This window comes from Bos taurus, chromosome 3, assembly GCF_002263795.3.
Source record: "Bos taurus isolate L1 Dominette 01449 registration number 42190680 breed Hereford chromosome 3, ARS-UCD2.0, whole genome shotgun sequence".
NCBI classification, from domain to species: Eukaryota; Metazoa; Chordata; class Mammalia; order Artiodactyla; family Bovidae; genus Bos; species Bos taurus.
In genome coordinates this window covers 47,110,541-47,125,916 of record NC_037330.1, presented here as the reverse complement: position 1 = coordinate 47,125,916, position 15,376 = coordinate 47,110,541, and the positions used below count along the sequence as shown (strand labels likewise).

General features: G+C 38.7%; 1 pseudogene; it reads left to right on the top strand.

Moving 5' to 3' along the window:
- The first annotated feature begins 5,444 nt into the window (after positions 1-5,444).
- Positions 5,445-15,376, top strand: part of LOC781902 (bifunctional 3'-phosphoadenosine 5'-phosphosulfate synthase 1-like) — a 50,755-nt pseudogene continuing 40,823 nt past the window's right edge.

Genomic DNA, 15,376 nt, shown 5'->3' with positions numbered 1-15,376 from the left:
ACTTAAAAGTGTTAAATAAACCCAAAGGTTTGAGGAAAAAGTTGTCACATGGCTTGAGAAAATTAAAGGTGATCTGGATCCTAAGGCACATCAGTTAACTAGACTAAATATGTGAGCATAGCAAGTATGAACATCACTTCAAGAAGTTTGGTGCTAAAGGGAAAGAAAGAGGATTATAGATAGGAAAAGATAATGGTAGGGGTTAAACAAAATAATGGAAAATGAAGGTAATGGATTTGTGGCTCAGTAACAATTTTCTCTGACCACTTCTTTTCAACTGAACTACTTCTGAATGAGTATATTATATGTGTATCCATTCAGGCATGAATGTAAATTAGAAGTGTAAACATTTTGAAGACTTTGCACAGTGAGCTTATGAAACTTAACCCCCTTGAGTAGTAAAGTGAACCTACAAGTCAATACTGAGTAGAAAGATTCTCAAGATGTGACAAATGTTACCAAGTAAAAAGAAGGAAGCTTATATTTTATTTTAAATTTAATTGCATACAGGATAAAATATAAGTTTTTGTTTTAATTTAATTCCCAATAGTCTAGGATCCAACAAATTTTGGCAAAACATTGCTATCATACTACAATGGTTTCAAGTTCATTTTCTTCATGTTATTGGAGATGGTTTTAAAATTAAATAATTTTATATTAATATGAAAAACACTCAAAATTTCTGAATTGAGAATTAATGACATTTTCTAAAATGAATTCATGGACATGAAAGCAAAAGGAATTTGTGTTTGAAAGAAAATTGTGAAGTTTTACAGATCATTCACCATAGCACAAAGAGACGTGAAGGTTCAAGCGTCCTTACTTTTATAGTATCAAAGTATCACATGTAAGCAATTTACTTTACACTTTTCCCTTTTTATTTTAGAAGTATATCTATATGACACATGCCTTAGTGGAAATATAACTCAACATAGAGTTACACTGATGATGAGTTACTTCATTTATTTTATGATGTATTAGAATCATTCTACTTTCTTTCAGTTCTGTGAACAACAATCTTACTCCAAATGTGGTGACACTAGATTTGCTGTTGATTTTGAGCTGTTTCTTCAACTGAACATTTTAACAGGGATCCAGTTATGTTGCTCACTCAATGGACTTCAGTGAAAACCATAACACCCAAAGACAGAGTAAGGAAAATAATATGGGAGTTGAGTATGTGTGTTAGTCACTCAGTCGTGTCCAAATCTCTATGACTCCATGGACTGTAGCCTGCCAGACTCCTCTCTCCGTCATATTCTCCAGGCAAGAATACTGGAGTAGGTTACCATTTCCTAGTCCAAGTGATCTTCCCCACCCAGGCCTATTACTAAATGCTGGGAGACAGTTGGGCAGTGGGATGTAGGATGAGGCCTCTGGAACAACGCCACAGAGCAGAAACTGATCACCTTTCCAAATGAGATTACACTGAAGTTTACAACCATCTACCAAAATGGATGAAACTACATTTTAAAGAATATGTGTGTAAAAGGAAATCTTTTACGTAGGAATATTGGAATGATTGGATCAAGTTAATATTTGTCAGCGGTCTCTTACTCAAGGACAAAGGTTGTGACTCAGTACTTGATAGAGAAATACAAAAGTAAGCTTTTGGCATCTTTTTGTTGAGTTGTATGATTGGTGTGCATATCCTCTAAGGGCAGGAACTGACATATTTTTGTATTCCCTGCTCAGAAAGCCCCTTGCCAGTATTCCATGCTAAAGACACATTTGGTATTTGGGGGAAATATGGGCATTATAAGCATACAAACTTGAGTGCCTACCCTGACCACAGTCAGCACTAGACATATCTATATTTGCAAGTTCCTTAAGCATTCTGATGTTGGTTTCCTTCATTTCTGAATAATAATATATAGGTTGAAGGTTTGTTGCAAGGAGTAAATAATGTGACAATTGTGCAATAATGCTTTAGTATCTCTTAATATAATGTTTAAGATTGATGATATTGAATAACTTTTAGTTCTATTCTTTTCTTCCCTTTATGATTCCTGTTTATACTTAATTCTTGATTTCCTGTGAAAACTCAGTGACTTGCATTAATGTCCCTGATTTTGGCCAGGATAGTCCTCCATTACTGATTCTTGCTTTCTGACTCTAGGCCTCACATACTTGCTCTATAGCCATGATCCCCTCCCCTCCCCACCCCACCCCCAGACTCCCTCATTTCCAGGACATATACTCTAGAAGTTCTTCCACCACTCTATCCTTACTTGCTTCAAGTTCCTCTCCATTTTTGATCCAACCATCTGGGTACTGACACTAAGACAGGTCCTGGCCTTTAACTTCCCATTTCTCACATTGCTTAGTGTCTTTATGACCTGCTCTGGGAATGTCTTCCTTCATCAACTCCATTCCACATTCAAAACTGTCTTTAAAATGCAGTTCAAATATTACCTCTTCCAGAAAGGCAACTCTCATCTTAGAAACAAAGAACAGCTTAATCCTAAATTGACATCTGGAAAGTGATCCATTCCCAAGTCTTAGAAGTGTCACTTTTTCTGATGTGTTTGTTGCCTTGCACTAGGTAGGCAGCATCACCCAGGGAGGACCTCTGCAGACTTTGAAGCTTGGATGATTAGAGATTAAATCCAGAATCACTAATCCAGTGTAACACCGGGCTAGTTACTTCACTTCCTTGTGACTTAATTTCCTTGTAACTGAAATTGAAAGAACGCTTACCTTTCAGTGTCTCTGAGGATTAGAGATGATACAGATGAAACATCTAGAGTTCCTGAGATAAAGTAAGTCCTTATTCAATGATTACTGTTGTTAATGGATTTGTGTGTGTGTGTTTTATTACTTCTCATAGTACCTTATATTTGTCCGTAATGTTTAATCAATGTTGAATTTGTTATAATTTCTCAGAGTGAGACTTTTATTTGTATCTTTTTTGTAAATCCAACTCTTGTCTTCCCTGATTAAATACCTAATATATTGTTGCTATGCATATATGAGGCCTGAATAATTTCAAAACGGATAGACGAATGATCCAGTTTATATCTATGAATGAAATCACTATTTTTATTGTCATGTCTAAGTACTAACAATTAGAGCTCATAAAATATAGAACTACTAAAATTAAGCAGCTGAATCTTGAGACAATATGAAGATGGCTTTTGGAATTAAGATTTGTTTACATCTAATATTATTTTATTTTGATATTGTCTGCATTTATTTTACTAATATTTTACTTGTTGATATTTTATACTACTTCATAAAATTTTTAGCAACCAATTTTTTAAATGTATGAGTAGCATTATATGTATGAAACTATATATGTATATAGTATAATATATGTATACACATATATATTTACAACAGTGATATTTAAAATAACTTATTTGGATTTTTTTATTTGTTCATTTGAACCCAGCTTCATCCAAACACCTGATAAAAATGCCAAAGGACATTACCACATACATGTATCATGGAGATAAATAGAAATATCGAAGGTGTGGTAATTCCCTTCATATACTCTAATTCATGTACTGAGGTTATAGTAAGGAAAATTATACATTTCCTGAACAGAAAGTAGAGCTAGTGAGTTTTCTACATAGTACATATCTGTATATTAATGGCGTGTGTATCTTAGCTTTGTGTATCATTCATAGCTCTTGGGTGAGTTGTTAGTAAATAACTATATGCCTCTTATCTATTTTTACTAGATCAATATCTCCTATGTCACACTTTGACCTCCTAGAGGTAACAGCATTGAACCTATATGACAGGTAATAATGGAATACTATTTCTATTGTAGTGAAAAGAGAAAGAGAAAGAAATACTAAAGGGATTAATACATAGTGCAATTGCTTATTAAGTGACTCAAAATCACGTGATATGTACAGTATATTATGTGTAAGGTATGTATGTACTCAGTCGTGTCTGATTCTTTGAGATCCCATAGACTGTAGCCTGCCAGGCTCTTGTGCCCATGAGATTTCCCAGGCAAGAATACTGGAGGGGGTTGCCATTCTCTTCTCCAGGGATTGAACCCATGTCTCTTATGTTTCTTGCATTGGCATATGGGGTTCTTCATCAATAGCACCACCTGGGAAGCCCTAATAGACTATAGGATAGTGTAAGCATGGGGCTTCCTAGGTGGCGATAGTGGTAAAGAACCCACTTGTCAATGCAGGAGATGTAAGAGATGTGGGTCAATCCCTGGGTTGAGAAGATCCCCTGGAGAAGGGAATGGCAACCTCCTCCAGTGTTCTCGCCTGGGAAATCCCATGGAGAGAGGAGCCTGGTGGGTTACAGTCCATAGGGTTGCAAAGAGTCAGACATGACTGAAGCAACTTGGCATGTACACATGCATAGTCTATTAAGCATATGATAGCATCTGTCTAAAAAAAAAAAAAAAATATATATATATATATATATATATAAACCTTAATTTAAAAATGACTCATTGCTAAAACATGAAAACCATCATGAGCCTTCAGCAAGTTGAAAATATTTTTGCCAGAGGATTTGAAATATTGTGAGAATTACCAAAATGTGACAGAGACATGAAGCGAGCAAATGCTTTTGGAAAAACAACACCCATAGACTTGCTAGACACAGGGTTTCACAGACCATTAATATCTAAAAGCTGTAATACAGTGAAACAAGGTGTGTCTATATTCATTCAATGGAATAATACACAGCAATGAGATGAACAAATTGTAAGTACATGTATAAGTTTACGAACATAAAATTGAGTAACAGAAGCCAAGAACATATTCTGTATGATTTCATTCGTGTGAAATTCAGAAGACACTTCAAACTATAGTGTTTAAGAATACAAGCTTAAGGAAATGTTTACCATACAAGGCATGATAATGATTACCTTTTCAGGATAGTAATTAAAAGGTAGTACTGCTACCAAACTTGCAAAAATAAAAGTATCACATGGAATTACTGTAAACAATTGTATGCCAACAAATTAGAGAATTTAGAGGAAATGACCAAATTACTAGAAATACAAGTTACCAAAACTGACTCAAGAAAAAAACAGAAAATTTGAGTAGACCTATAACAAAAAGAATGAAATAGTAATTTAAAGACTTCCCACAAAGCAAAGCTCAGAATTAGATAACTTGATAAAATTAGAATTTTATCAAACATTTAAATAGGAATTAATAGCAACCCTTCACAAACTTTTCCAAAAAATAAAGGGAGAAGGAACTCATTCTACTGGGTCAGTGTTACCCAGATACCAAAATCAGTCAAAGATATCAAAAGAAAAGAAAAGTCCCCTGTCCCATATACTTCCCTGATCCACATCAGAAGTGCAGCCAACAGGTCACACAACCAGAATCTAGAGCACAAAGTGCATAAGTCAGAGCATACTTTCTGGCTCTGCCCTGACCCCAAAGACCTCCCCTCATCCTTCTACAGTCTAGGGGCTGAGAACCCTGGCACCTTGTGTACTCTCTACAGCCATGGAGAACCTCTACTACCTTGGGAACCTGTATAAGAAAGCCATATTGAGCAATAACATGGAGAACTGGGAGAGGCAGAGGGCAAATAAAGGCACCTATCAAGCTCACTATGTTGACAGAAACAAGGGCCAGGTGGTAGAAACCAGAGGAGGCTTTTGTGGTTGCAGAGTTTCACTGACAGGCTTATCTGGAGCAGGAAAGACCACAGTGAGCATGGTTTTGGAAGAGTACTTGGCTTGCCAGAATATCATGCTACACTTTGGATGGTGACAACATTCATCAAGGTCTCAATAAAAACCTTGGCTTTAGTCTTGAACAGAGATGAGAATGTTTGATGAGTTGCAGAAGTTACTAAGCTGTTTACAGGTACTGGCTTAGTGTGCATCACATGTTTTATATTACTATATCCTCGAGATCCTGGGCTCCAAAATCACTGCAGATGGTGACTACAGTGACGAAATTAAAAGACACTTGCTCCTTGGAAGGAAAGCTATGACAAACCTAGACAGTATATTAAAAAGTAGAGATGTCACTTTGCCAACAAAAATCTGTATTGTCAAAGCTATGGTTTTTCCAGTAGCCATGTACCAATGTGACAGTTGGACCATACAGAAGGCTGAGAGCTGAAGAACTGATGCTTTCCAACCGTAGTGCTAGAGAAGATGCTAGAGTCCCTTGGACAAGAAGAATATCAAGTAAGCCAATCCTAAAGGAAATCAACCCTGAACATTCACTGGAAGGTCTGATGCTGAAGCTGAAGCTTCAATACTTGGACCACCTGATGCCAAGAGCTGACTTACTGGAAAAGACCCTGATCCTGGGAAAGATTGTAGGCAAAAGGAGAAGGGGGTGGCAGCAGATTAGATGGTTATATAGCATTACCAACTCAATGGCCATGGATTTGGGCAGACTTCAGGAGATAGTGGGACAGGGGAACCTGGTGAGCTACAGTCCATGAGATAGCAAAGAGTCAGACACAACTTAGTAACTGAACAACAGCAACAATACTCAAGATCACCATAAGTGAAGTCGCTCAGTCGTGTCCGACTCTTTGCCACCCCATGGACTGTAGTCTACCAGGCTCTCCAGGCAAGAACACTGGAGTGGGCTGCCATTTCCTTCTCCAGGAGATCTTCCCAACCCAGGGACTGAACCCTGGTCTCCAGCATTGTAGGCAGATGCTTTATTGCCTGAGCCACCAGAGAAGTCAACCTCGGTAGGGACGTTCTGTGTTGGCTTGAGCTGTCAAAGTCAGAATCCAAAGGTGGATTCTTGGCTGGAGGGAGCATCTTGTCCTGGGTCCTGCCCTGGGAAAATCACCAGAGAAGTGAGGACCCTTTCAGCTGCAGGGCTCCTGGACTCCTAAGGCTGCTTGGTGCTGGCTGCTTGGGTTCCCTTCTAACCAGTCAATCTGGGCCACCACAGACTAGCCAGAGGCAGCTGCCACCATTTCCAGCAACAAGAAACAGGTGGGCCATGCCCTGGCTAGAAAGAAAGAAAGTGCAGTTGCTCAGTCGTGTCCAACTGTTTGCAACCCTATGGACTGTACCCTACCAGGCTCCTCTGTCCATGGAATTTTTCAGGCAAGAGTACTGGAGTGGGTTGCCATTTCCTTCTCCAGGGGATCTTCCCGACACAGGGATCGAACCCGGGTCTCCCACATTGTAGGCAGATGCTTTACCATCTGAACTACCAGGGAAGGTGTTCTTTTTCAAGATCACCATATTGCATGGCAAATTCCTAAGGGTGTGCTTGCCTTTTTTTTTTTTTTTGAAGTACTTGTTGATGCTTCCCTGTATGTTTGTGAACAGAGCTATTAAAGAACTCTAACAAAATGCACAGGCTAGAGAATTAAAGATTTCATTTGAATCAGTTCTGAATATAAAAAACCAAAGGCCCCTGATATGATGCTGAAAATAGACTTGTGATAGAAATGATCGTGTGCAGTAAGAGTTATGGAACTTCTCTGGGAACAGGGTGTTGTACCTGTGACATCCTCTGTGTGCCAGAAAATAAACTTCATTTGGCAAAAACAGATGGAGAAAAATTACAGCATTAAAAATTAATAAAGTGGATATGCAGTGACTACAGGTTTTGGCAGAAGGTTAGCCCAGCCCATTGAATGGTTTTATGAGAGAGAGGCAGAACTTGCAATACCTTCATTTTGATTGTCTTCTGTGTGGGGGTGTTATTTTAATTTGTCAGTGCCTGTAGTTCTGACAGCTACTCAAGAAGATAAATGCTGGACATCTGGACAGCATTTTCTCTGGTGTAGAAGGGTCACTGTGTGGCTCTTCTTTACAATACTGAGCTTTTTTTTTAACACAGGAAGAAAGAGCACTGTGTTAGACAGGAAGGAACAGCATTCAGGACCACCCCTACATCAAGATTGTTTTAGAGAAAGGAGACTGGCTGATAGAAGGAGACCTTCAAGTCTTTGACCAAATTTATTGGAATGAATGATCTTGATCAGTATTCCACTCTTACTGAGCTAAAGCAGATGTTTAAGGACATGAATGCTGATGCTGTCTTTGTATTTAATTACAAAACCTAGTGTAAAATGGACATGCTCTTTTAATGCGGGATACTCAAAAGCAACTTCTAGAGAGGGACTACAGGTTCCCTGTCTTTCTCCTTCACCCTGTTGGTGGCTGGACAAAAGATAATAATGTTCTTTTGATGTGGCACATGAAGCAGCAAGCTGAACTGCTGGAGGAAGAAATCATGAATTCTGAAACAGCAGTGGTGACCATCTTCTATCAAGCATGCTGGACCAAATGTGGTCCAATAGCATTGCAGATTCTATTCTGCAATCTGGAATCAAGATTGCCGGGAGAAATATCAATAACCTCAGATATGCAGATGACTCCACCCTTATAGCAGAAAGTGAAGAGGAACTAAAAAGTTTCTTGATGAAAGTGAAAGAGGAGAGTGAAAAAGTTGGCTTAAAGCTCAACATTCAGAAAACGAAGATCATGGTATCTGGGCCCATAACTTCATGGCCAATAGATGGGGAAACAGTGGAAACAGTGTCAGATATTATTTTGGGGGGCTCCAAAATCACTACAGATGGTGATTGCAGCCATGAAATTAAAAGACGCTTACTCCTTGGAAGGAAAGTTATGACCAACCTAGATAGCATATTCAAAAGCAGAGATATTACTTTGCCAACAAAGATCCGTCTAGTCAAGGCTATGGTTTTTCCAGTGGCCATGTATGCATGTGAGAGCTGGATTATGAAGAAAGCTGAGCACTGAAGAATTGATGCTTTTGAACTGTGGTGTTGGAGAAGACTCTTGAGAGTCCCTTGGACTGCAAGGAGATCCAACCTGTCCATCCTAAAGGAGATCAGTCCTGGGTGTTCTTTGGAAGGAATGATGCTAAAGCTGAAAGTCCAGTACTTTGGCCACCTCATGTGAAGAGTTGACTCATTGGAAAAGACTCTGATGCTGGGAGGGATTAGGGGCAGGAGGAAAAGGGGATGGCAGAGGATGAGATGGCTGGATGGCATCACCGACTCGATGGATGTGAGTTTGAGTGAACTCTGGGAGTCGGTGATGGACAGGGAGGCCTGGTGTGCTGCGATTCATGGGGTCGCAAAGAGTTGGACACGACTGAGTGACTGAACTGAACTGAACTGAACTGAGCATTGCAGAACACTGATGGTTTCAAGATTCAATGTTTATAATGTTGAGTGAGACTGCTGGCATATCTCATCCAGAAAACAGGGAAGGGTCTTTAACAGCCAACTCACTGTAACAATTGTAGCAAGAAAAAGAAATGCAAGAAGGCAGAATGGTTGTCTGAGGAGGCCTTACAAAGAGCTGAGAAAAGAAGAGAAGCTAAAGGCAAAGGAGAAAGGGAAAGGTAAACCCAATTGAATGCAAAGTTCCAAAGAATGGCAAGGAGAGATAAGAAAGCCTTCCTAAGTGAACAGTGCAAAGAAATAGAAGAAAATAGAATGGGAAAGACTAGAGATCTCTTCAAGAAAATTAGAGATACCAAGGAAATAGTTTCATGCAAAGATGGGCACAATAATGGACAGAAATAGCAAGGACCTAACAAGCAAAAGAGTGTGAGAAAAGGTGGCAAGAATACACAGAAGAACTCTACAGAAAAGGTCTTAATGACCCAGATAACCATGATAGTATGGTCACTCACCTAGAGCCAGACATGCTGGAGTGTGAAGCTAAGTGGGCTTTAGGAAGCATTACTCAAACAAAACTACTAGGGGAGGTGATGGAATTCCAGCTGAGCTATTTCAAATTCTAAACGATGATGCTGTGAAAGTGCTGCACTCAATATGCCAGCAAATTTGGAAAACTCAGCAGTGGCCACAGGACTGGAAAAGGTCAGTTTTCACCCCAATCCTAAAGAAGGGCAACAATGCCAAAGAATGTTCAAACTGCTGCACAGTTGCACTCATTTCGCAAGCTAGCAAAGCAATACTCAAAATCCTTCAAGCTAGGCTTCAACAATACATGAACTGAAAACTTCCAAATGACAAGTTGGATTTAAAAAGGCAACGGAACCAAAGATCAAATTGCCAGCTTTCTCTGGATCATGGAAAAAGCAAGGGAATTCCTGAAAAACATCTACTTCTGCTTCATTGACTACACTAAAGACTTTATGTGGATCACAACAAACTGGAAATTTGAACAACAGAATGGGTCAAAACTGGGCAAGGAGTACAGCAAGGCTATATATTGTCACCCTGCTTATTTAACTTCTATGCAGGGTACATCATGAAAAATGCTGAGCTGGATGAAGCTCGAGCTGGAATCAAGATTGATAGGAGAAGTATCAATAACTTCAGATATACAGATGCAGATGCCACCACCCTAATGGCAGAAAGTGAAGAGGAACCAAAGAGCCTCTATATGAAGGAGAAAGGAAAATAAGAAAGCTGGCTTAAAATTTAAACTAAGATCATAGTATCTTGATCCATCTATTTATGGCAAATAGATGGGAGAAAATGGAAATAGGGGCACACTTTGTTTTCTTGGGCTCCAAAATCACTGGACTACAGACACAAAATTAAAAGATGCTTGCTCCTTGGAAGAAAGGCTATGACAAACCTAGACAGCATATTAAAAAACAGAGACATCATTTTGCCAACAAAGGTCTGTATAGTCAAAGCCATGGTTTTTCCAGTAGCCATGTACGGATGTAAGAGTTGGACCATAAAGAAGGCTGAAGACTGAAGAACAGATGATTTTGAGCTGTGGTGCTGGAGAAGACGCTTGAGAGTCCCTTGTACTGCAAAGAGATCAGACCAATCAATCCTAAATGAAGTTAATCCTGAATATTCATTGGAAGGACTGATGCTGAAGTTGAAGCTCCTATACTTTGGCAACCTGATGAGAAGAGCTGACTCACTGGAAAAGACCCTGATGTTGGGAAAGACTGAGGGCAGGAGAAGGGGACAACAGAGGATGAGATGTTTGGATGGCATCATAACCTCAATGGACATGAGTTTGAGCAAACTTCAGGAGATAGTAAAGGACAGGGAAGCCTGGCATGTTGCAGTCCATGGAATTGCAGAGTTGGATATGACTGACTGACTGAAGAACAACAACAATGTGGAAAATGGATTGGAGAGTACAAAGAGAGGAAATTAGAGTGGAAAGGAAGCAATTGCAACAGATAAGACTCAAGATGATAAGAGTTGGACTGAAGTATGGGTAGTAATGACATAGAAACAAATTAATTTGACAATTATTTTGGAGGCAGGAATCATAGGGCTTCATAATGTATTGAATGTCAGTTACTTAAAGATAAGGGAAAGGTGAGAAAAATGACTTTATGTTTTCTGATTAGTAAACAAGACGTATAGTTGATCCAACAACAAGAAAGAGAACACTGGAGAAGAAGCTGTTTGTAGAGGAGGGTTTGGAGAAAGATGGGTCACAGTATACAACTAAATCTATTGAATTTAAGTATTAAATATGAAATAGACCTGTCAAGAGTTTATGTGCAAGCAAGAAACAGAGACTCACAGAAACTGGAGGTCCTATTGAGTAAGGTGAAAATGTTTTGTTTTTTTCCTAGTACTTTGGTTCCATTTCTACAGATCTGTCTGATAATTCTCATTCTGCAATTGTATCTTTCTGTTCCTTGAAATCAAAGAATCTTTGAATAATAGTCAAGATATTTTTCCCTCTTCAGTCTCTCAGATCAAAATATCTATGCAGTATTTGAGGTAGAAATGTTTCAGTAACAGGTGAAAAAAAAAATAAAAGCCTCTAAACTCAAAATTATTTAAACAACAAAGAGGATTACTGACTTAAGTAACTGAAAAGTCAGAATAAGTCTTGATCTCACACCTTAAATGAACTCTCCAAGGATCTTCTTTCTCATATCCTCTCTACTCTGGTCCTCTGATGGCTGTATCCCCGTTCTGCCCTGGTAGCCCTCTGGGAGTTCGAGGTTCTTCTGATAGTTTCAGCAGAATGTTTGGAACAGTTCTTCATCCTCAGGGAAGCAAGAATCCTCTTATAGTAGGTGTTGTACATCAGTTTCCTTTCACTGGCATGAACAAAAAACCTGCCTGACAATGTTGGAGATGTGGGTTCAATCCCTAGGTCAGAAAGATCTTCTGGAGAAGGAAATAGCAACCAACTCCAGTATTCTTGCCTGGGTAATTAGCAGGCTTTAGTGATTGGGGTCACAAAAGAGTTAAACACAACTTACTAAAGAACAACTACTCCAATCATTGTGACAAGATTAACAAATATTCCTTATTTTGTAATGGGATTACATCTCATGCATCATACATTGACAATATCAAAGTTGAAATGCATTTAATACACCTAGTATAAGAAAATTCATCTTAGCTTCAGTTCAGTTCAGTTCAGTGCAGTTTCTCAGTCGTGTCCAACTCTTTGCAACCTGATGAATTGCAGCACGCCATGCCTCCCTATCCATCACCAACTCCCGGAGTTCACTCAAACTCATGTCCATTGAGTCGGTGATGCCATCCAGCCATCTCATCCTCTGTTGTCCCCTTCTCCTCCTGTTCCCAATCCGTCCCAGCATCAGAGACTTTTCCATTAAGTCAACTCTTTGCATGAGGTGGCCAAAGTATTGGAGTTTCAGCTTTAGCATTAGTCCTTCCAATGAACACCCATTGTTGATCTCCTCTAGAATGGACAGGTTGGATCTCTTTGCAGTCCAAGGGACTCTCAAGAGTCTTCTCCAACACCACAGTTCAAAAGCATCAATTCTTCAATGCTCAGCTTTCTTCATAATCCAACTCTCACATCCATACATGGCCACTGTAAAAACCATAGCCTTGACTAGATGACATTTGTTGGCAAAGTAATGTCTGTGATTTTTAATATGCTGTCTAGGTTGGTCATAACTTTCCTTCCAAGGAGTAAGTGTCTTTTAATTTCATGGCTGCAATCACCATCTGCAGTGATTTTGGAGCCCAGAAAAATGAAGTCTGACACTGTTTCCACTGTTTCCCCATCTATCTCCCATGAAGTGATGGGACCAGATGCCATGATCTTCGTTTTCTGAATGTTGAGCTTTAAGCCAACTTTTTCACTCTCCTCTTTCACCTTCATCAAAAGGCTTTTTAGTTCCTCTTCACTTTCTGCCATAAGGGTGATGTCATCTGTATATCTGAGGTTATTGATATTTCTCCCAGCAATCTTGATACTAGCTTGTGCTTCTTCCAGCCCAGTGTTTCCCATGATGTACTTTGCATATAAGTTAAATAAGCAAGGTGACAACATACAGCCTTGACGTACTCCTTTTCCTATTTGGAACCAGTCTGTTGTTCCATGTCCAGTTCTAACTGTTGCTTCCTGACCAGCATATAGGTTTCTCAAGAGGCAGGTCAGGTGGTCTGGAATTCCCATGTCTTTCAGAATTTTCCACAGTTTATTGTGATCCATACAGTCAAAGGCTTTGGCATAGTCAATTAAGCAGAAATAGCTGTTTTTCTGGAACTCACTTGCTTTTTCGATGATCCAGCAGATGTTGGCAATTTGATCTCTGGTTCCTCTGCCTTTTCTAAAACCAGCTTGAACGTCTGGAAGTTCACAGTTCATGTACTGCTGAAGCCTGGCTTGGAGAATTTTGAGCATTACTTTACAAGCTTGTGAGATGAGTGCAATTGTGCAGTAATTTGAGCATTCTTTGGCATTGCCTTTCTTTGGGATTGGAATGAAAACTGACCTTTTCCAGTCCTGTGGCCAATGCTGAGTTTTCCAAATTTGCTGGCATATTGAGTGCAGCACTTTCACAGCATCATCTTTCAGGATTTGAAATAGCTCAACTGGAATTCCATCGCCTCCTCTAGCTTTGTTCGTAGTGACGCTTTCTGAGGCCCACTTGACTTCACATTCCAGGATGTCTGGCTCCAGATGAGTGACCACAACATCATGATTATCTTGGTCATGAAGATCTTTTTTGTTCAGTTCTTCTGTGTGTTCTTGGCTTAGCTTAGCATAATTTAAACAAGGTCAAAAATCATATATAAAAAACTAATAAAGAGAAACTTCAATTAAATAGAGTTGGGAGACCAGAAAAGTGATCTCTTGACTTTAGATCCTAGCCAGGTACAAAAAGTAGACTTCTCCTACTTCTTGGAAAGGACTCAGCCACTAAAAAAACCAAAGACTCTTTGTTTACTATAGCCCTCCCAACTTCCTCCTGTGAAATTGTAAAGGTAGTGTCTTACAGTTCCTCCATATATTTTAAACTGTTGCTATCATCATATTTAGAAATTTAATCCACACAAAATTAATTATGGTCTTTCATTAGAGAGCTTTTCTTTTTGCTATATTAATAATAAAATCTCTGAATACTATTTAATCAATAGCTTATCCTCCACTGGTAGGCATTGGTTCCTCTGTCATATATAAGCTTTCCATTCAAACACTGATCTATTTCAAGTCTCTGTTCAATTCCATTGGTGTATTTATCTTTCCCAGAACAATGCATGCTGCCATTATTGTTTATAAGTTTATAGCTTACATTAAGTATTTTTATATGTCAGGAGATCTCCTTGTATTGTACTTCTTCCAAATTATTGTGGATATTTCATCTTTGGGATTTCCATATACATGTTTTATAATCATCTTGTCAAGTTCCATGTAGATTAAAAAAAAAAGATTTTGATTGGAATTTTTAATTTCACTGGCTCAGATATCCAGTTTTGGTATCGGTGGAGATGGTGAGGCTTAGATATTAATTATTGATTCATTTCTTTTGATCACTGAGGATTAGTCAGGATTTTAGTTCTTCTGAATCACTATTGGCTAGTTACATTTCTCTAGAAAATTGAACATTTTGTCTTAAGTTTTCAAACGTAATGACATAAGATCTTTTAAAAAATATCTTCCCTTTCTGTTTACATGGTTAGGACTTTTTCTCTGTTCATGTGCTTATTTGATGGATTTTCTCTTTCTTGCTTGCTCAATCTTGCCAGAAGGTGTCTATTTTATTAGATTTTTCAAAAATGAGTGTTTGGCTCTGTGGATCCTCTCTATTTTATCTTTTTTCTATTCAATTAATTTCTCCTCTTATTATTTAATTCTTTCAACTTCCTTTCATCTTATTCTGCTGTTCTTTTTCTAACTGCTTTGAGTTGAATAATTAGGTCATCAATTTTCAAACTTTATAAGTAACAAGTGTTGAAGGCAGGAGGAGAAAGGAGCAGCAGAGGATGAGATGATTGAATGGCATTACTGATTCAATGGACATGAGTCTGAGCAAATTCCAGGAGGTGGTGAAGGACAGGGAAGCCTGGTGTGCTTCAGTTCATGGGGTCACAAAGAGTTGGACACAACTTACAACTGAACAACAACAAATAATGTTAAAATTATTTTAAGTAATGCTTTTCCTACATCTCCTTACTTTTAGATATTTCATCAATTTTCATCCTAAATATTTCCTAATGTTCATCATTATTCCTGTTT